Source organism: Salvelinus sp. IW2-2015, linkage group LG32 (genome assembly GCF_002910315.2).
Source record: "Salvelinus sp. IW2-2015 linkage group LG32, ASM291031v2, whole genome shotgun sequence".
NCBI lineage: Eukaryota > Metazoa > Chordata > Actinopteri > Salmoniformes > Salmonidae > Salvelinus > Salvelinus sp. IW2-2015.
Window position 1 is genome coordinate 26,074,748 of NC_036871.1, and position 23,962 is coordinate 26,098,709.

General features: G+C 42.7%; 1 pseudogene; it reads right to left on the reverse strand.

Moving 5' to 3' along the window:
- Positions 1–3,416: 3,416 nt before the first annotated feature.
- LOC111957023 (adenylate cyclase type 1-like) overlaps positions 3,417–23,962 on the reverse strand; it is a 52,796-nt pseudogene continuing 32,250 nt past the window's right edge.

Sequence of the window (23,962 nt, forward strand, 5' to 3'; positions counted from 1 at the left end):
CATGAAAAACAGCTCCAGACCATTAATCCTCCTCCACCAAACTTTACAGGCACTATGCAATTGGGCAGGGAGCATTCTCCTGGCATCTGCCAAACTCAGATTTGTCTGTCGGACTGCCAGATCATAGCGCTTAATGGTTTTTGCGACTGTACCTGAAGAAACTTAAAAGTTCTTGAAATGGTCCGCATTGACTGACCATCATTGCTCAAACGCATTAAGGAAAGAAATTCCACAAATTAACTTTTAACAAGGCACACCTGTTAATTGAAATGCATTCCAGGTGACTACCTCATGAAGGTGGTTGAGAGAATGCCAAGAGTGTGCAAAGCTGTCATCAAGGCAAAGGGTGGCTACTTTGAAGAATCTCAAATATAAAATATATATTTTATTTTTTATTTATCTGTTATTTTACCAGGTAAGTTGACTGAGAACACGTTCTCATTTACAGCAACGACCTGGGGAATAGTTACAGGGGAGAGGAGGGGGATGAAAGAGCCAATTGTAAACTTTTTATTTGTTTAACACTTTTTTGGTTACTACATGATTCCATATGTGTTATTTCATAGTTTTGATGTCTTCACTATTATTCTACAATGTAGAAAATAGTAAAAATAAAGAAATCCCCTTGATGAGTAGGTGTGTCCAAACTTTTGACTGATACTGTGTATATATATATATAATTTTTTTGTTGTTGCCTGTTTTACATGTTATTTTGGCATTAATACATATCAGTTTGCAAACAATGTAAAATAATAACAATCTTTGAGTTAATAAAGTTGCATACTAACATGGTCTCTTTTTCCTTTCTTGAGTAAGGCAACTCCAAAATGCAAGTGTTTCAGCCTAGCTCAGTGCTTTCTGTGGTGGTGGGGCAGCCAGTGGAATATACAGAGCGTAGTGGTTGGTAATGTTCTCTAGTTGCAGTTTGATTGGCTCAGTGTTCGTTCACTCATGGGGACACTACTTCAATGCAAAATCAAAGGGAAAAGCTTCAAAATTCAAGTGTTGCCATAGAGTTACATTAGAAGTGCCCATCCAAGAAGGCTCAAGGTCATTGGCCACAGATAAAATTACATCAAATCACGTTATATCTACTATAGCTTTGATTGGACTGATCATGTGTCACGCCCTGATCTGTTTTACCTGTCCTTGTGCTTGTCTCCACCCACCTCCAGGTGTCGCCCATCTTCCCTATTATCCCCTGTATATTTATACCTGTGTTCTGCCTGTTTTTGCCAGTTCGTTCAAGCTTACCACCGTTTTTCCTGTCAGCTCCTATTGTTTCCCAGCCTCTCTTTACTAGTCCTTCTGGTTTTGACCATTGCCTGTCCTGACCCTGTACCCGCCCGCCTGACCACTCTGCCTGATCCTGAGCCTGCCTGCCTGCCGTCCTGTACCTTTGCTCCACCTCTGGATTACTGAACCTTGCCTGTCCCTGACCCTGAGCCTGCCGTCCTGTACCTTTGCCCTACCCTGTATTTTCGACCMCTGCCTGCCTCGACCTGTCTTTCCCTGCCCCTGTTGCTACAATAAACAGTGTTACTTCAACAGTCTGCATCTGGGTCTTGCCTTGATCCCTGATATCATGTCAACATCATACTTTCAAAATATTAGCTAGCAAGCTAGAAAACCAGTCATCGTCATGAATCAAGTCGACAATCTACTGGCAAATCCTATTCAATCCTTGTCATATGAAAATAAATTATAGATAAAATGTATCGGTGCTCATTGGCCATTGGACATAAACATATTACAACAAGTTGGAAATCTCAAAATCAACCATGAATGGTTTGGAAGGATTTAGTGGTTGCAAAGCAATCACTAGCCTGCTATTCAGTGGAGTGGGTGTGTAGTCCAAGTCTGGGTTTAAGGGTCTCGTTTCCAAACTTAATTAAAAGGATAAACATTCAACACCATCGGACAGAAAAAGTTGAATAAATTGGCCATGCTGTCAATCAAGTATGAATTCTGCCCCATTCAAAACAACTGGAAACTAAGAACTGGGAAATCTCAGACTTCAGTGAGTTCAAGACAACTGGGAACTTTGAAAAATACGAGCTCCGACTGGGAAAATACATTTTGAACGGTCATCGAACACGGAATTCCAAGTCGGGAACTCGGGCCTCTTTCTAGAGCTCCGACCTAAAGATCACGGACATCATGATTCGACCTTCCGAGTTCCCAGTTGTTTTGAAAGCACCATAAATCCAGAGAATGCCAGACTTTGATGACAAAGTTTGATGACAAATTTGCTCACGAAGGACCGCCGCACCACCTTCCTGTTCAAGGTGAGTCCAAAAATGTATTGTATGCTGCTGCATAAATTATGTAATATGCCAGGGAGATATGTATACTGTAGCTAAGAAAGTAATACTAAGTGTATGTTGTGTAGTAAGTTGTTAGTAGCCCATGTGTCTCACCCTRATAATTTGGTCCCTTTCCCCCCTCATAACTTAGCCTACTGTTCTGACCTGATGGTGCACATGTAGCCTATAGCCTGTTTTAGAGAAACGTAATCATCGAATATTGTAAGAGCTTTCATGGTCTGCTTATATGCCCCCTTTATTTATCCTAAGGTTCTGACTTGGTGTACAGGGAGAATACTGTAAGGACTTCCAATGTTTGTCTATGGAGATTGCATATATGTGTTCTCAATTTTATACACCTGTCAGCAACGGGTGTGGCTGAAATAGCCGAATCCACTAATTTGAAAGGGTGTCCACATACTTTTGTATATATAGTRTAAACTACATCCACTTGGACCATGGTGGTCCTGATTTGAAAGGTGATTTGAAGATTTCGTTGAGGGACAAACAACATGCCTATCAAGGGGTAACCTCATCAAGGACATGACTTGACATCTCGGAATGGCAGAATTGCTGAATCTTGGCCTAATTCCTACATCACACACTTGCACACGCATATCAACAAAGTAAATGTATTTTGTACATCAATAAAGTGTGTTTATTACAAAATCTGAGATAACCCAACTTTACACTGTACAAGATACAACGTTGTTTACAGCTGTAGTAGTCATTTATTTACAAAATTCTGCGTATCAAAGTGATGCGCTAAAAAGGCATTTTTCAATCACTGTAAGCGTTTATAGAAGTAAGGCAAAATACTTGAAACTTGATGTATTTACATTTTTGCAGATCAAGGGAAAGTCGTCATCTCTCTATCTAATGGTCATAGTCTACAGCATGGGAGTTGGAAACACTGTGATTCTACAGCTGCCACAGATGGTGCTAAGTCTGTACGTATTTGCAGAATATTGCTTTATTTGTGTGTGTGTGGAGTGTGAGTGGTGTGTGTGTGTGTGGTGTGTGGTGTGTGTTGTTTGTGTGAGTGTGTGTGTTGTGTGTGTTGTGTGGTGTGTTGTGTGTGTGTGTGTGTTGTGTGTGTGTGGTGTGTGTGTGTGTGTGTGTGTGTGTGTGTTGTGTGTGTGGTGTGTGTGCGAGCATACATACGTATGTGTTGGTGGTTGTGCGTAAGAGTGACTGTTCCAGGTTTGGCATTAACTAAAGTTCTATAGCACACATCGGGGACTCAAGGATGAGGGCATCGCTCTGTGGGTCAAAGCCAACGCACCTTACCCAATGCCTATTTTACCGACCTCCCTGTCCCTTCAAAGCCTTGGCTACAGCCTGCTGCGTGTATAGCCAACACAGGACACACACCCCCACACATAATCTCTATCAGGGCAGAGCAATGGACGAATAACAAGCCTTGATCAATACACAACTCGACAAGTTTATGGATGCAAACAAAGCTACGTCTGACTGTGTGTGTGTTGTACCTGGTTCCCTACATTAGAAATGTAACACTACGTGACTTACCCTTATCTAAAACCAGACCATTCTGGTTCTAAACAGTCTTACTAAACAGCCATGATTATTTGTTTGGATCCATGAGACTTAAAATATGTCATATGCAGTAAACCATATATCTTGACTATTGAGTGTTTGACCCCCCTGACCATGACTAGCTGTAAAAAGCCAGAAACCTAGACGGTAGTAGTGCTCCTTTTGTGAAGGACGAAGTAATAAACAACAGGATGTTAGAGGAGCTCATTGCTTTGGTTTACACTCGACAGGAAACCAGACCAGTCCAGACCAGCACTAACAGGTCATGCACTACTAAAGACGTTGTGTCAAAAGCCTTTTGAGATGTTGAGGACTCTTTGAATGTATAAAAATTGTATTTGTGCTATTTCATTTAAGATTTAAGGTCGAACACCCACATGCATACACACATATAAATACTTGTGTATGAATACACATTTGCATGCATACCGTATTTACAGTACACGAAAAATAGCCTATTACACCTTGAAGGATGGAATGAATCCTTGGCATAATCAGAGAAGAAGACATAAAAAGTTCCGTCTTTTTATGTGGATAATACTGGGCTGTGCTTTGTGCATGTCCCCCTGTTGGGAGTGTTCACACACAGAGGGATGACACACTATCACCTGGCTGCCACACTCACTCACACTCCTGGTCATGTCACCAGGAGCCTGATATTCCAATGCTGGAAGCCGGAATTCTTCAGTTGATTGTGTTTGGTTGCAAACAGTGGCAAGTCACTATTTATGTAACAACAAACTCAATCAAGTCTGCATGATTTTATCCGTGCGGCCATCCTAGGTGTGATTGTCCAGTTGTCCAGTCTGACCATCCTCAGAGACAGGTAACTCCTCGAGGAGCATCCCTCCATTGTGCAGTGGGCTGTCCCAGTATCCCAGTGTACCATTTACCCACAGGAGACCCTGGTTCAGTCTTTAGTGGAACCCCCAGTGACTCCTGACGGATGTGATAGCCCAGGACGGGGAGGTCTGGAACTCAAGTTTACAACAGTGCGGCACTTCTTCTCTCCACCTCCCTACACCGCCAATTCTTTCACCCGTTCCACCACCACTCCTCCCACATCTACATCTGTCTCCTCTTCTTCATCCTCCTCTCCCAGAGTGGGCACGCAGGGTGAGGGCAAGCATGGCATGGGGTGGATGCTGACACTGACACTGGGRCTAGAGCTGCTGTTACCCGTGCCACCGAGGCTAACCATGCTGGCGCGAACTGTGAAGCTGGCGACAGAGTTGACACTGCCCAGTTTGGTGGGAACGCTGGCCTTGCCACAGGAGTGGGCGCGGCGGTTCAGGCTGGCAGAGCGCACCACGGAGGAGGTGGTGGCGCAGCCCGCGCTGTGGACCTTGCCCTCCAGGAAATAGGTGAGCATCTCACCCTTACCCTTCACGCTGACCTTCCCCCGGCACACCAGGTCATAGTTATCCCCCAGGATACGGTACACATCCTCTGTTACCTGGGGGAGGAAAGGAGGGAGCGCGAGAGAAAGAGAGAGACAGGGAGGGAGAGGGAGAGAGAGATTAAACCACTGTCATACAATGAGATTTACTCACCAACACCAATCTACTCCGGGCCAATCCTCAAGCCTCAAACATAACTCCTAATTTAATACGGTACCTGTATCTTGCCAGGGACTCCGGTGCTGTCCATGCGACTGGCCACGTTCACTGTGTTCCCCCAGATATCATACTGAGGCCTCCTGGCCCCGATCACACCCGCCACCACCGGACCCACGTTGATACCCACTCTCAAGACAAAGTCGTTGTATGACTGGTAGTTGATTTCATCCAGCACATCAAACATCTCAATAGCATAGTCTGCCACTGTGCTCAGGTGATCATAGACAGATCTTTTGTCCTGTAGAAAGGAAGTAAAAATATATATACTGTATGTCATAATCACATTCATTCATTGTCCTTGTTATATTCATATTTTTATTTATTTATTAAACATGCGCAAGCACACACACACACACACACACACACACACACACACACACACACACACACACCTTTGTTCCGATGGTGGGGACTAGACCCACAGCTGCCATATAGGTGCTGCCTATGGTTTTGATCTTCTCAATGTCCTTATAGCATTCTTTATCCATGAGCTGAGGAAAAATAAACAAGATTCACAGCCATACACAGAAGAATAGAACACATTCTCCCAGTTAAGTTAACTGTAGCAGCCGAAAGGGCCTCACCTCGTCAAAATCAGCGATGATTTCATTGAGTAGTCTCAGACACTCTACTCCCATGTTGTTCCCATCCAGCTCAATGTAGAARTCATTGAAGTTGGGGATGGAAGCAAACAGCACTCCGACTTGGGCATAGGACTGGTAATACAGATCCTATAGGAGAACAGATAATCACCCTTAGGCCATACATACAGTGCATTCGCAAATGCACTGTACTTGACTTTTTTCAACATTTTGTTACRTTACAGCCTTATTATAAAATTGATTCAATAATTTTTCCTCCTCATCAATCTACACAAAATACCCCATAATGACAAAGCAAAAACAGGTTTTTAGAAATGTTTGCAAATCTATTACAAATAAAAAACTGAAATATTAGATTTACATATGTATTCAGACCCGTTACTCAGTACTTTGTTGAAGCACCTTTGGCAGCGATTCCAGACATTCCGAGACTTGTCATGAAGACACTTTTGTGTTGTCTTGTCTGTGTGCTTAGGGTCGATGTCCTGTTGGAAGGTAAACCTTCATCCCAGTCTAAGTTCCTGAGCTCTCTGGAGCAGGTTTTATCAAAGATCTCTCTGTACTTTGCTCCTTTCATCTTTCGCTCAAGCCTGACTAGTCTCCCAATCCCTGCTGCTGAAAAACATCCACACATCATGATGCTGCCACCAACATGCTTCACCGTAGGGATGGTGCCAGGTTTCCTCCAGACGTGACGCTTGGCATTCAGRCCAAAAAGTTCAATCTTGGTTTCATCAGATCAGAGAATCTTGTTTCCCATGGTCTGAATCCTTTAGGTGCCTTTTGGCAAACTCCAAGCGGGCTGTCATGTKTCTTTTACTGAGGAGTGACTGCCGTCTGGCCACTACTATAAAGGCCTGATTTGTGGAGTGCTGCAGAGATGGATGTCCATCTGGAAGGTTCTCCCATCTCCACAGAGGAACTCTGGAGCTCTGTCAGAGTGACCATCGGTTCTTGGTAAACCTCCCTCACTAAGGCCCTTCTCTCCCGATTGTTCAGTTTCGCCAGCCGGCCAGCTCTAGGAGAGTCTTGGTGGTTCCAAACTTTTTCCATTTAATAATGATGGAGGCCACTGTGTTCTTGGGGACCTTCAATGCTGCAGACATTTTTGGGTACCGTTCACCAGATCTGTGCGTCAACATAATTATCTCTCTGAGCTCTATGGACAATTCCTTGAACCTCATGGCTTAGTTTTAGCACTGACATGCAATGTCAACTGTGGGCCTTTCCAAATCATGTCCAATCAATTGAATTTACCACAGGTGGACTCCAATCAAGTTGTAGAAACATCTCAAGGATGATCAGTGGAAACAGGATGCACCTGAACTCAATTTCGAGTCTCATAGCAAAGGGTCTGAATACTTATGTAAATTAGGTATTTTTGTTTTTTATTTTTAATACATTTTCAAACATTTCTAAAAACTTGTTTTCGCTTTGTCATTTTGGTGTGTTGTGTGTAGATTGATGAGGAAAACAATGATTTAATGCATTTTAGAATAAGGCTGCAATGTAACAAAATGTGGATGAAGGGAAGGGGTCTGAATATTTTCCGAATTCACTGTATGACAAGATATCAATAATCCTATTAGACTTTGAGGGGTTATATCCTTTATGAAACATCAATGCTGTCTGTCTGTCTGCCTGCCTCTGTCTGTCCGTCTATCCGCCTGTCCGTCCGTCCGTCCATAGGACTCACCATGTTTCTGGGGTTGGACAAGAGGAAGTGTTGAGCCACGTGAGCTGGAAGCAGGTTGAAAAGAATCCGCCTGTTGTCCAGCTTGACCTTCTCCATGCCATCCCTCTCCTCCTCTGCCTGACAACGCACACACGCACGCACGCACGCACGAACAAATGCCATATACTAATTTGAATAAAACTGGAACATTATATTCAACCCAMAGTACAACTCAAGCCTGAAATTCGAAGTTCTTACCACAAGGTGTCAGTAAAAGCTCTAAATGTACTACATGACTGAGGCGCTGTGTTAGCCTGACGTTATGGACAAGCAGCACTAGGTAGAACCAATAGCTATAAGTTCCAAACCATAGAATTAGAATTAGAATATTATATAGCAATGTAATAGGATCTCTATGGTCCAAACCTAAAGCCAGCCCCTACTAGAGACCTATCGTTGTCCTATCCTAACCAACATTCCAATATCAGACACCACCACTCTGCCCGCAGCTTTAACAGCCAATAGCCTGGCACTGGCTGTTACACACAGTGACACACACAGAAACACACACCTGTGTGGCCCAAAGGAAGTCCAGTCGTAGTTTGAGGTCCAGTTGTCTGGAGTGGAGGGCCAGGGCACTGGTGAACAGCAGCAGGGATAGGATGGGCTCATAGCCCCGGATCTGGAGATTAGACCCCCCACTGTGGGACAAACCAATAGAGACATCAGCAACATATACAAAAGGACTGACCACATTATTCATTAAAAGGGGAGTTTAAGTACATGGGAAGACACCCCTCCACCCCCACAGAGAAATAACGCTATGGACCCCATCACTGTTGGACAAACCAACAGAGAAGTCAGCAATATAATTAGGTACACAGTAAGACTGTACCACATCATAAATTAATAGGGGAAGTGGGGAGATGTGGATAGACCAACTGATGCGTCCTCTTCTTCAGTGTGTTGTGTTGACTGTGTTGACAGTCATTGATCTACATGTCATTTTAAATGCCGARAACAACCCTATGGAATATCAGTAGCCTGGTCAAACTGTGCACTGTGCCAGCTTCGCGCACTGACCAACGCGAGGAGGTAGGCGGCCTGTTTCTGATTTAGCAAATCTGAACGGCACCTTCAGCATTCAAATGCTAAAATGGCTTGTGTGGTATTAGGCTTTATTAGTTGTGACAACCCATGTCAATTGATAGGTTATTGGAGACTAATGGAGACCCAACTCTCATGTGGCTATATCCCACCTGCTTAACGTGGCTTACAATTGATTTTATTTTGATTGTTCAGGTTCASCATCAGCAATCGTTTTGGTAGTTTTGCTTAAAGAAAATCTGTTTATATGATCATTTTTATATGGAGAATGGAAAATGAATGTGTTTATGCAACAACAAATTGCATCGAATCGTTCTTGAATCTTTGGACACTGTGTTAACTAACCTCCAGACGAGCTTCAATGCCATACAACTCTCCTTCCGTGGCCTCCAACTGCTCTTAAACGCAAGTAAAACTAAATGCATGCTATTCAATCGATCACTGCCCGCACCTGCACGCCCGTCCAGCATCACTACTCTGGACGGCTCTCACTTAGAATACGTGGACAACTACAAATACCTAGGTGTCTGGTCCAGACTCACATTAAGCATCTCCAATCCAAAATTAAATCTAGAATCGGCTTCCTATATCGCAACAAAGCCTCCTTCACTCATGCTGCCAAACATACCCTCGTAAAACTGACCATCCTACCGATCCTCGACTTTGGTGATGTCATCTATAAAATAGCCTCTAACACTCTACTCAACAAACTGGATGCAGTCTATCACAGTGCCATCCATTTTGTCACCAAAGCCCCAAACACTACCCACCATTGCGACCTGTACGCTCTCGTTGGTTGGCCCTCGCTTCATACTTGTCGCCAAACCCACTGGCTCCAGGTCATCTACAAGTCTCTGCTAGGTAAAGCCCCACCTTATCTCAGCTCACTGGTCACCATAGCAGCACCCACTCGTAGCACGCGCTCCAGCAGGTATAATCTCACTTGGTACATGCCACCCAAAGCCAATTCCTCCTTTGGCGTCCCCCTTCCAGTTCTCTGCTGCCAATGACTGGAACGAACTGCAAAAATTCTTGAAAGCTTGGAAGATCATATCTCCTCACTAGCTTTAAGCACCAGCTGTCAGAAGCAGCTCACAGATCACTGCACCTGTACATAGCCCATCTGTAAACAGCCATCTATCTACCTACCTCATCTACCTACCTCAATACTGTATTTATTTATTTATCTTGCTCCTTTGCACCCCAGTATCCCTACTTGCACATTCATCTTCTGCACATCTACCATTCCAGTGTTTAATTGCTGATTGAATTACTGCGCCACCATGGCCTATTTATTGCCTTAATTCCCTTATCTTACCTTCATTATGCACTCTCTGCTATATAAACTTATTTTGTTCTACATGTATTATGACTTGTCGTTCTTTTTTTTTTTGTTTATTCCATGTGTAACTCTGTGTGTTGTAGTTTCGAACTTGCTAGCTTATCTTGGCCAGGTCGCAGTTGCAAATGAGAACTTGTTCTCAACTAGCCTACCTGGTTAAATAAAGGTGAAATTTAAAAAATGTAAAATTAAAAAATCAAAACTGAATCGCACCGAATTCAAGTTTGAACCGAACTAAATGCATTGTTCCTGTATCGTATCGGAGCCCATGTATCTATACCGATCGAATCATCTTGAAAGGGAAAGATACACATCCCTAGTAAATGTGTGTATCCTCTCTTTCACCCGACAAGTGATGTTGTATGTTCTGTCTTCTCTCTTACCTCGCCGGTGCGTCTGAAATCCGCTGAGCTCCAGCACAGTGACATACAGCACCCCCAGGAGGAGCAACATGTGCCATCTTTGGCATTCCAGGATACGCGCAGGAAGAGCGCCAGTGTCAGCGTGCCCACAACGCATGACAAGAACGCGTAGCGGGCACCGTCGCACGGCAGCTCCATCAAAGTACGGTTGAAGCTTCGTAGCGGGCCTGCCTGTATCCATGTTTGACGATGCTGGAGCTGTTGGAGTGGTGGGCACTACCCCACAGCCACGGCATGCAGCCACCTGGGAGAAAAACATAGAGGAGAGGAGTGTAGAGGGAGGTAGAGGTAGAGAGAGATCGAGGAGAGGAGAGGAGAGGAGGAGGAGGCAGAGAGGAGAGAGGAGAGGAGAGGAAGAGGACGAGGAGAGGAGAGGAAGTGAGGGAAGGGAGCGAGGAGTATAGAGGAGAGGAGTGTAGAGGATAGGAGAGGAGTATTAAAAGAGGAGGAGTGTAGAGGATGAGGAGAGGAGTAGAGTATAGAAGAGGAGAGAGGAGTGTAAAGAGAAGTGAAGAGGAGTATACGAGAGGAGAAGGAGTGTAGAGGATAGGAGAGGGTAATAGAGGAAGGAGGAAGGAGTGTGAGAGGAGATGGAGGGGAGAGGAGAGTGTAGAGGATAGGGAGGAGACGAGAGGAGTGTTAGAGGAGAGCGGTAGAGGAGTATAGAGGATAGGGAGAGGAGTATAGAAGGAGAGGAGGGTGTAAATGGAGAGGATGGGAGGTATGGAAGGTATAAGTGTGATTGTTGAGCGTGTAGGGTATAGAGTGAGAAACGCGGAGGTGAAGTATAGAGGAGGGAAAAGAGGGATATAGAGGAGAGGAGCGTGGTACGAGAGAGGAGAGGAGAGAATAGAGTGGGTAGAGGGAAGGAGAGGAAGAGTATAGAGGAGAGGAGAGGAGTCAGTTCAGAGAGAGAGGGAAGAGGAGGATAATAGAGAACTGATAGAGGATGATAGAGGAAGCAGAGACTTGGCATAAGAAGTACCTCTCGAGCAGGTAGCATTTTAAGCGAGGAGAGATAGAGAGGATTGAGGCGACGTTTTTTTGCTATTGATTAGAAGAGGAGCACGATGAAATATACATAGGAGAATGTAACGAGGATGAGATGAGGAAATATGCAGTTAGAGGGGCGTTAGGCCGTGTTAATAGATGCAGGCGCGGAGGGAATAGAAATAATAAATAGCAGCGCAATAGCATGATTTACCCGTCACAATTCAAGGGTCTTCAATTGATTGCATGTTACCAATATGTTCCAAGCTACTGAAATGAATTAATAGCTAAGCGGTTTTAGCGTGGTCCACTTCACAGCGGCTTAGCCCAGAATTTACACTAAACAGAACGGTACCGGATCGGAATGGTGAAGTGCAGCCTCGGAAAAACACTGAGAGAGAGAGAAGAGAGAGAGAAGAGAGAGAGAGGAAGAGAGAGAAGGAGAGAGAGAGAGAGAGAGAGAGAGAGAAGAGGGGAGGAGAGAAGAAAAGAGAGAGAGAGAGAGAGAGAGAGAGAGAGAGAGAGGAGAGAGAGAGAGGAGAGAGAGAGAAGAGAGAGAGAGACGAGAGAGAGAGAGAGAGAGAGAGAGACGAGAGAGAGAGAGAGACGAGAGAGAGAGAGACGAGAGAGATGAGAGAGAGAGAGATGAAGAGAGAGAGAGAGAAGAGAGAATACGGAGAGAGAGAGAGAGAAGAGAAGAGAGAGAGAGAGAGAGATAGAAAGAGAGAAGAGAGAGAGAGAGAGAGAGAGAGAGAGAGAGAGAGAGAGAGATGAGAGAGAGAGAGAGAGAGAGACCAGAGAGAGAGAGCCAAGAGGAGAAGAGAAAGAGGGAGAGAAGAGATGAGAGAGAGAGAGAGAGAGAAGAGAGGAGAGAGAGAGAGAGAAAGAGAAGAAGAGAGAATGAGAGGATAGACACAGAGAGAGAAAGAGATTAGGAGGAAAAGGGGAGGGAGACTGGTAAGAATTTAATTTGAAAAGACATACATTTGTATATATTAGCTGAGGGGTTTGGGAAAGTTGGAAAAAGTAAAACTGTCACCTCAACGAAAGCTGAAATTAATAGACTTAGCATTGAGTTTGAAGGAAAACTGAGTGTGATTTGCAAAGTTTTCTGAAGGCCATTTGACATCAATTACATACACCAGATTCCATTATAGACTACTTATGAAAAAATAATTGAATATTTGCCTATTTAAGCTGAAATTGTTTATATTTGATAAATTAAATTTACCAGCACATACTTATCACAAATTACTTATAGCTTGAGCGCAAGAGTTTCTCGTGGCCACTTGACCTACCCAAGAAAACTACTTACAGGTAATGAGCCAGTCAAAAAGTGAGTGAGTTGAATAAGTAAAGAAAGACATGTTAAATCAGAATGGTGACCAAGGCATCAAGCAGGCATTTACCTGTAATTTAGTGACATGCAGGTACATGATGACAAACTACTAGGAAACAGATGCAGGTGACCAGTAGGACCAGAACCACTGTTCCCTGGTGACAGAAGCAGGAGAGAGAGGAATAGAGTGGAAAGAAAGAAGGGGAGAGAGAGAGGAGAAGAAGGGGAGAGTTAGTGGACAGAGCCGTGGAAGTCAACTGAAAAGCAGCAGATCAAAAGAGAAAAAATATAGTGTGTTCTCGTGGGGGGGCGGGGGGGCGGGGGAATGGCAGCCAACCTAGTTGTTAGAGGGGTGTGAAGGGGTGGGTTGGGGAACGGGAGGTTATGTTGTGGAGGCTCACTTTTTTGTTGTTATTTTCCTTTAAATGTATTATTATTATTAGTTAACTCTGTAAATGATCATAATGATCAATACTTTGTATTTATGTACCTTTTTAAAAAGTTTCTCTTTCTTGAGTGGCAGCCCACAGGTGAATATGAACTGAATATAAAATATATGAATTTCTATATTGTACCAGTAATACCCACACCCCACCCGCCCATAAAAAAAGACTAAATAACAAAACATTTGGTCACAAAAATAAATAAATCATACAGTAAAATGAAAGCAGAAAAGAGAGAGTGCAGAGAGAGCTGCAGAGAGATACAGAGAGAGATACAGAGAGAGATACGAGAGAGATACGAGAGAGCTGCAGCAGAGCTGCAGAGAGAGACACAGAGAGAGCTGCAGAGGGAGCTGCAGAGAAGAGAGCTGCATTGAGAGATACAGAAGAGATACAGAGAGAGCTGTAGAGAGCTACAGAGAGAGCTACAGAGAGCGTGTGTTGCTGTCAGACATCATATAGTAAAATGAAGAGAGAGATAGAGGGAGAAAGTGAAAGAGAGAGTAAGGGAGAGAGAGAGAGAGAGGAGAGAGAGAGAGAGAGAGAACCAGAGACCAGAGAGAGAGGACCGAGAGAGACCGAGAGAGACCGAGAGAGAGAGAAGAGAGAGAGAGAGAGAGAGACGAGAGAGAGAGAAGAGAGAGAGAGAGAGGAGAGCGAGCGGAGAGAGGCGAGGAGAGAGAGCTACAGAATGAGTTGCTGTCAGATATCCTCTAATAACCTAATACATACTGTGGGTAGTGATATCCTCTAATAACCTAATAGCATACTGTGGTAGGATGATATCCTCTATAATCTAATACATACTGTGGTAGGATGATATCCTCTAATAACCTAATACATACTGTGGTAGAATGATAACCTAACTACATACTGTGGTAGGATGACACCTCTAATAATCTCATACATACTGTGTGTAGGATGATATCCTCTAATAACTGCAATACATACTGTGGTAGGATACACCTCTAATAACCTAATATATACTGTGTGGAATGATATCCTCTAATAACCTAATACATACTGGCCTGTAGGATGACACCTCAATAACCTAATACATACTTTGGATAGGAGACACCTCTAATAACCTAATACCATACTGTGGCATAGGATGATATCCTCTAATAATCTAATACATACTGTGGTAGGATGATATCCTCTAATAATCTAATACATACTGTGTAGGATGATACCTCTAATATAATCTAATACTGTGGTAGTGATGATATCTCTAATAATCTAATACATACTGTGGTAGGATGACACCCGTCTAATAATATAATACATGACTGGTAGCGATGACCACCCTAATAATCAATACATACTGTGTGGGATGATATCCTCTAATAATCTAAACATACTGTGGTAGGATGATATCCTCTAATAAATCTAATGCATACTTGGTAGGATGACACCTCTAAAAATCTAATACATACTGTGGTAGGATGACACCTCTAATAACACATACATACTGTGGTAGGATGACACCTCTATAAACCCTAATACATACGGTGGTAGGATGTATATCCTCTATATCTAATGCATACTGTGTTAGGATATATCCTCTAATAATCTAATACATACTGTGGAGGATGATATCTATAATAATCTTAATACATACTGTGTTTAGGATGATACCTCTAATAATCTAAATACATACTGTGGTAGGATGATATCCTCTAATAATCTAATACAAACTGTGTTAGGATGTATCCTCTAATAACCTAATACATACTTGGTAGATGATATCCTCAATAATCTACATACTGTAGTGGATGACCCTCTAATATCTAATCTTGTGGTAGGATGATATCTCTAATAATCTAATGCATACTGTGTAGGATGATATCCTCTAATAATCTAATAACTACTGTGGTAGGATGATATCCTCTAATAATCTAATACAAATGTGTTAGGATGATATCTCTAATAACCCCTTAATTACATACTGTGGTAGGATGACACCTTCTAATAACCTAATACATACGTGGTAGGATGATACCTCTAATAACCCTACATACATACTGTGTAGGAGCGGGTGACAACCTCTACTATCTCATTCTGTGGTAGGATGAATATCCCTCTAATAAGCTAATACATACTTGGTAGGATGACACCTCTAAATATATCTAATTCTGGTGTAGTATGACTAACCTCTATAATCTAATGCAATACTGTGTAGGATGAATATCCTCTAAAATCTAATACATACTGTCGGTAGGATGAATCCTCTAATAATCTAATACAAACTTGTTAGGATGCATATCCTCAATAACCTAATACACTACTGTGGGTAGCGATGACACCCGTCTAATAAACTAAACCATACCTGTGGCATAGGATGATATCCTCTAATACTACTAATACATTACTGGTGGTAGGATGATATCCCTAATAACCAATACATACTGTTGGTAGGATAATATCCTCTAATAACCTATACATACTTGTGGTAGGATGATATCCTCTTAACTAATTATGCATAACTGTGGTAGGATGATGTCCTTAATAATCTAATACATACACTTTTGGTAGGAATGATATCCTCTAATAATCTAATGCATACTGTCGGTAGGATGATGTCCCTCGTTAATAATCTAATACATTCTTTGGTAGGAATGATATCCTCTTAATATCTAATGCATACTGTGGTAGGATGACACCTCTAATAATCTAATACATACTGTGGGATGATGAGAAAGTAGACAAGGCCGAACAAGGCAGCTAGGATTAGAGAGAGCACAACAGCGCTGGAGAAGTACTCATCCTGTAGCTGGTGGTACTGTCAGAGAAACCAGAGAGAGGGATGTCTCAGATATATGCAAAACAATTAATAAAGCAGACATGGATGCAATGTCTATGAAAGAGTCCGATTCAAAAGTAATTTTATTCCTTATGTTGCAGAGTTTGCAGTTGTGTGTGTGTACATGTATGTTGTAAGTGCAGTACAGTAACTCACCCTCTGCTCGCGCTCAGAGCACTTGTACATGAGTGTAAGGAAGTTGAGGTCAGCTGTGTCCGACTCTGTCTGCCTCGCCTCGATCAGACGACCAATGTAGCGGTTGACCCGCGTGCCCGGGCTGGCCTGGGTCACGTTAGCTGACACCGAAGTCCGGTTCCGCAGTTTATCTGGAGCCGTCCGCAGGGCCCTCCGCTGTGGCACAGCATTGTGGGAAACGGAGTCCTGACTTAACTACGTTCAGAGGGTTTGATACCAGCTGTTCAAAACAATGGAGCTTGGAGGAAAAATACTACGGGGCTTTTACTGTCTATTGTTGAGGATCACTGCGGGGTAGAGAAAGTTTAAATCTAACTGCATGTAGGTAGGRTTGTGACGATACCAGTATCGCAATATCGCAATATTTGATTTTCCATGCCAAAAAAGAAAACACAAAGCAGAAGAAAGTCTTTGGACCTTAAAAACCTACTTTAAGTAAAATATTCTGTGCTATATATATATATWTTTTTTTAAGACTCTGGATGACAACATAATAATGTTTGTTTCAAACATTAGGGCATTTTTACTCAAGAAATTAAATCTATCTCATGTTTTGTTTCCTTGCCACGATACTTATGAGTATCGCAATACTGGTATTGTGACAACCCTATTTAGCACGTACTGTATATCACAAACCATTCAACAGAAATATTGACATTGGAGTAAGAAGAGATTTGTTCTAATTGTATTCAAAAAGGGCAATGAAACTAAATCAATCATTGTGGTTGACTTGACTTCACATTTGTCAATAACTGACATCAACTTAATAAATGCTTAACTTCACACAACAAACAAAAAATCCATTATTCCCTCTCCAGTTAACATTCATTATTCCCTTTCCAGTTAACATTCATTGTTCCCTCTCCAGTTCAGTTAACATTCATTGTTCCCTCTCCAGTTCAGTTAACATTCATTGTTCCCTCTACAGTTAACAGTCATTATTCCCTTTACAGTTAACATTCAGTATTCCCTCTACAGTTAACATTCATTGTTCCCTCTACAGTTAACATTCATTATTCCCTCTACAGTTAACATTCATTATTCCCTCTACAGTTAACTATGCATTATTCCCTACAGTTAACATTCAGCGTATTCCTCTCGTTGAAAAGCTACATTTTATTCGCCTCTACAGTAACATTCATTGTTCCTCTACAGTTAACATTCATTGTTCCTCTACAGTTAACATCATTATTCCTCTAACAGTTAACATTCATTGTTCCTTCTACAGTTAGACATCGCATTTTCCCCTCTACAGTTAACATTCATTATTCCCTATACATTAACATTCATTATTCATTCTACAGTTAACATTCATATTCTTACAGTAATCATATTCTTGTCCTCTACAGTTAACATTCATTATTCCCTCTACAGTTAAATTCAGTATTCCTCTACAGTTAAACATTCATATTCCTCTACATGTTAACATTCAGTAATTCTTCCTTCTACAGTTATACATTCATTATTGCCTCTACAGTTAACATTCTTATTCTTCTAAGTAACATCATATTCCTAATTAACATCGTATCCCTTACAGTTAACGACTTCAGTTCCCTCTACTTAACTTCCAGTATTCCTTCTAGCAGAACATTCATATGTCTTGCTACAGTTAACATTCATTATTGCTCTACAGTTAACATTCAATTAATCTCTCTACAGTTAACATTCATTATCCCTCTACAGTTAACATTCATGATTCCTTATACAGTTAACATTCATATATTCCCTCTACAGTAACATCATATTCCCTACAGTTAACATTCATTCATTCCTCTACAGTTAACATTCATTACCTTCTATAGTTAACATCATATTCCCTTTCCAGTTAACATTCATTATTCCTCTACAGTAACATTCATTATTCCCTCTAGTAACATTCATTACCTCCCTCACAGTTAACATTCATATTCCTCTACAGTTATAACATTCATTATTCCTCTACAGCTAACATTAATTCTCTGACCCAACTAAACACCCTTTTCTTAAGTGTCCATAGGAAGTAAATATCATTATTGTACAGTACGCTATGTGGGGCAGCAGCGCAGAAGCAGTGATTTAACACCAGAGAGAAGGAGGATACATCCCAGATGGCACCCTATTCCCTTCGTAGTGCACTATATAGGGAATAGGGTGCCATTTGTGACGTAGCCTGAGTGAGTCTTCCTGGATGAAGGCAGAAAGCCATTGAGCTGTACAGACATCAGTATCACAGTGTGAGAGCCAGTGAGTAGGCAAGGAGAGGCTGGAGAGAGTGGCTTCATAATGGGGACAGGGGGGCCACAGAGTGAATGACGAATGTTGCGGAAGGTTAACACACACCCCATTGACTTCATCCTCATCATCCTTCATCCTTTAACACCTCTCGCTTTTTGTTGGTTGTTTCGGAGGTGTGTGTGCATTCATTATGCTAATGAGTATGTATATGTCTATGTTAAAAGCTTGTCTCTCACCCCTTTCCTCTACCGTCTTTCTCTCTCTCTAGTCTCTCTCTTCAGTTTCTCCCTCTATCTCCCACTCTCTCTCTTGCTTTGTCTCTCTCTCTCTCTCTCTCTCTCTCTATGTGTCTCTCTATCTTCCTCTCTATCTCCCACTGTAATATATTCCCCACAGAATGTGAACTTCTGCATATGACCCAATCTTTTGGAGATGGTCTGGGGAGCATAGGACAGTCATCACATCACACACCCACGCCTGCTCTGAGCTCACTCATCCTTTCTCTCCTTCCTCCTCTCCCGTCACCCTCTATCTCTCTCTCTCTATTTCTCTCCCCGAGTCTGTGTCATTTCCAACAACCTGGAGAGAGTGTGTGTGTGGCCTGAATCCTAATCTTTCATTCTGTGTCGAGTATATTTACACTTTGTCCTTTTCCTCTCCTGTGTATTGTCTTGTCTATGTCTACATGTTTTCATCCAGGGTTATCACGAAGGAAATGGAAACAGTTTCAAACTGTTACAGATGATTGCATGAACTTTACATAGTCACAGCTCTATGACATATTACATAAGTGTAACCACATAGAGGTAGGTGAGTGTACCAAGTTTCATGCTTTTATCTGAAAGTGCAATATTAATTTGGTTCTTATCCTACACCTCCTTTTTCCACACACACCCACACAGACCTGAGCATCTGCATTTAAATACCCTGAGCATCTGCATTTCAATACCCTGAGCATCTGCATTTAAATACCCTGAGCATCTGCATTTAAATACCCTGAGCCAGAGTTGAACTGTAGCCAGACCTCAGGATTTCTTCACAAGAATAGCAGGTCAAGTAAACACACTGACACTTAGCCAGATTACCACAGGATTTGAAAGTAAGCTGATGAAGGTCAACTAAGTCTCGGTGGCTGGGACTCCTCATCGAGGACACACACACTTGCACGCACAAACACACGCACGCACAAACACACGCACGCTCACACACACTTGCACGCACGCACGCACACATGTGCACAGACGTACACACGTGCGCATACAACGCCTCTCCCTGTTTCTACATTCCCTAACACAACACACACACATGCATGTACACACACAAAAACACATTTCATATATACACACACATACAACTTCTCTGTCTCTACACTCCCTTACATAACACACACATCCCCAAACACACACAAAKCCCTTACCTTGTCACCATCCTCACAGTTCATGGCGTTTGAGAAGGGTATCTCTGCCTTGAACATCTTCCTACAGTGCATGAGCTGCACCAGCAAGTAGCACACCGTCTTAAACTTCATCTTTTTGGCAGGTTTTATATCCGAGAGAATCAATCCTGGGAATATCTGTCAACAAACAAGCAGTGAGAGCAGGTGTTAAGATACACACTATGATACAGGAGATACACTTCAGTAGATATGGTTTCAACCCAGATTACAGTACACAAACACAAACACACAACTGTGTCTCTTCTCTCTCTTCTCTTAGATGAAGTAGAGCTGTCGGTGTGTCTATTAAGAGGATTAACCAAAGCTGTGTCTTAAATGGCACCCTATTTCCTATTTAGTGCACTTGTTGAAAAGTGGTGGACTTCATTGAGAGTCATTTGGGCCACAACCTTAGTCAAGGGTCCCACCACTCACAGAGGAGGAGAGTAGAAGAAGACAGGGTGKTTGGACGGCCCTCTGAGACACTATGACACTGCTGTAAAGGTTCATGTAAGGATCCACATACATACACTTTTACATCATGTGAAACCTGGTGGATAACAGTGCACAATTGCTAAAGAAAAGTTGTGCACTCATCTCTCCTTCCTTGTAGATTTATTAGCCAACGTTTCGGCTGAAGAGCCTTGACTGTTTCATTTATCTTCCGCTAGTCAGCACTCAGCACCTCACCAGACTGTGTTCATTTCTTTACAGTGTACCATTAGAATAGCCAAGCAGCATATAATAAATACACAGGCGTCAGGCATCAGGAAGTCAGATCCTCTCTCCAGACCTAATAAAGTCTGCAAGACGAGGGTAGGGTAGGAGAAGGAGATAGCAGGAGAGGAGATAGATAGATCCCGACGAACAGTCTTGTGCTGACGTTGCTTACAGAGGCAGTTTGGAACTCCGTAGTGAGTGTTGTCACCGAGAACAGACAATCTTTACGTGCTTCAGCACTCGGCGGTCCCGTTCTGTGAGCTTGTGTGGCCTACCACTTTGCGGCTGAGCCGTTGTTGCTCCTAGATGTTTCCACTACACAATAACAGCACTTACAGAACATCAGCGAGACTGTAAGGGAACCCATCTCATCTGAAAAACCCTACCAACGTGAGGGAGTGACAACTCAATGAAAACGTACCTAACACTTTCTAATATACACACAGCATATGGAACATGTAGGCCTACATTACTACAGCACTAAAGTACTGTCTTTCCAGACCTATTAAGATGAAAATGCAGGCTAATGAGAGGTTAAGTCTTTTTTAAATCTGGACTTAAAATTGATTATCTATCCTAACTTCTGGCAGTCTCACTGCATCTGTCCATGTACAGTATGCCAAGGTTATGTGCAGTTCATGTATGTATTTCCAAGTATATCCAATGTTATGTCGAGTACTGTATATCCAAGAAAATGTTCAAGTATGCCCAAGGTTATGTCCCATACTGTGTTTCCTAGTCCAACTAAGAATGCTAGTATAATCATTTAGTAATAATTTGGTGGGTGCTTATATTTTTCAAATTTCACACATGTACAATTGATACGTATGTGTGAATTAGAAATATGTTTTTTGCATATCCCAACTCCCCCTGAGACACYCTCAGACAGTGTGGTCACGGCCAGGGTCAGCCATTATCAATGGCGACTCTAGAGCAATTAGGGTTAAGTGCCTTGCTSAAGGGCAAATCGACAGATGTTTCACCTTGTCGGATCAGGGATTCCAACTATCGACCTTTCGGTTACTGGCCCAATGCTCTAACCACTAGGCTACCTGCTGCCCAAAGTGTGAGTTCCCATACCGGGAGTTGAACCCGGGCTGCCTAGGTGAAAACCAGGAATCCTAATGGCTAGACTACTGCTAGCTAGTAGGCTTACTTCATGTTCCACAGATGTCATCACTGAACCTAAGTTAACTACTATAAGACCAAATGAGATCTGTGTCCTAAAATGTGTCTATTTTTACTTTTTTCATAATGTAAACACACATAAACAGTCATCCCCACACACACATACAAACACCTCTAATCCTACCACACAATACACACTCCCATGCAGAAGATCTCACATACTGTACACACACACACACACACACACACACACACACACCACACACACACACACACACACACACACACACCACACACACACACCACACACACACACACACACACACACACACACACACACCACACGTACGCAGACACAAACACACCTTCCGTCGGTGAGTTGGCACAAATGAAGAAGGTCTCGATCTGGTGTTTGAGGAGGAAGGCATTTCTCTCATGACCGTTGCCTGGTTCAACCTCATAGTCTCCATTCAGGGAGTCCAGGGTCGCCTTGGTGATGTGGACCTTCCTGGTGGAGAAGGAGAAACACAAACAGAGTCAGCCTCATGTGGTGCTACCTACTGTCGTTGTGCTTTAGAGCAAGGCCCTTAACCCCTAATTGCTCCAGAGGCGCAGCTCACAGCCTGTGTTGTGTGTGAAGTTGTTGTGTGTGAAGTTGGGACAGTAGATTTTGGCATGGTGGTAACTGGTACTAACCCAGGCAGTCCCCCTGCCTCCATCACGTTGGCCAGTGTGACATCGTTGGACCATACGTCATACTGCCACTTCCTCAGTCCCAGGACCCCACACAGAACCCGGCCCGTGTGGAGACCCACACGCATGTTCAGATTCACCTCGGTGGCCTCCGCTACCGACCTGCAGGTGCATGAGGAGAGTCATTACAATATTAAAACATTGATACTGTGTGTATGTGTGTGTRATTGTGTGTGTATATGTGTATGCCTGCGTACGTGCGTGTGTACCTGCCTGCCAGCCAACTGCCAAGTCCCTAAGTGTGCCTGCATGCATGTGTGTGTGAGTGTGTGCATACGAGTAGATGTTTGTGTGTACTATAGCATTCCTGTATACAAATAATTTATTGCCTTAGCAGGCAATGTCATAAATTCCACAAATGTTATTCTTCCATGATAAATGGTGCTGCTCCTCTTCACCTAATAATATAGAAAGGCCAGGCAGCTGAGTTCTAACCTCCCTCCCTCCCTCCCTCTCTCTCTGGAGGAAAAAGTGCACATGTTCTGGGGAGATAAGCCAGAAGGACAAAATGGTTGCTACTCCRGATACTAAACAATTTTTTACTTTTTTAAAAATAATGTAAGAGTGCAGACAGAGGAAAATTCCACCCGTATGGAGGGAGCAGGGTGAGATTTAAGAGCAATCTTTAGACTCTAAAATAAACAGGGAAAAATGCTACACTGGTCACCAATAGGAATATAAATGAACATGCATATGAATCTAGCGTTAACATAAAAAGGCATGTGTTTTCATTGTGCATTGTAGCTCTATGTGTCTGTGTATAGTCCTATATTGTCTGTTTATGAATACTGACATCCTGTGTGGCCTTGTGCACATAGAGCCATATAAGACCAAGTCCATGGCCATGCATTTAACACGGGATGGGATAAAGCTTTTTGAAGTGTTGAGCTCTTTCTTCTTTCTCCAAATTGTGCAGGACATGCAAATGAGACAAACACTTTCACGCTTCATAAGGAAGCATCCAAATACATTTCCATTCCCGCGCCCTCAAATGAGATTCCACTCTCAACTCTATCTGCAGTCTTGGCATGTATTCATAGCAGCCATTGACAATCCCACTAAGGAATCCTTCAGCCTGGACTCACTTGAACCACTGTGGTTTAGATGAGAAGAATAGAATAGCAAAATATCCCCAGTCTTCAGTTGGGCCTTTATCCCTGGTCAAACCAAATGAATCAATATAATGGCTGAAAGCCATGCAGCAGGCTCATTCCACAGAGCCATAAAGAGCTATGTGATATGGTGTCCATCACAACTCAATGTGTCTGTACCTAGGGCTGTGGCAGTCACAAAATGTTGGTCTCATGGT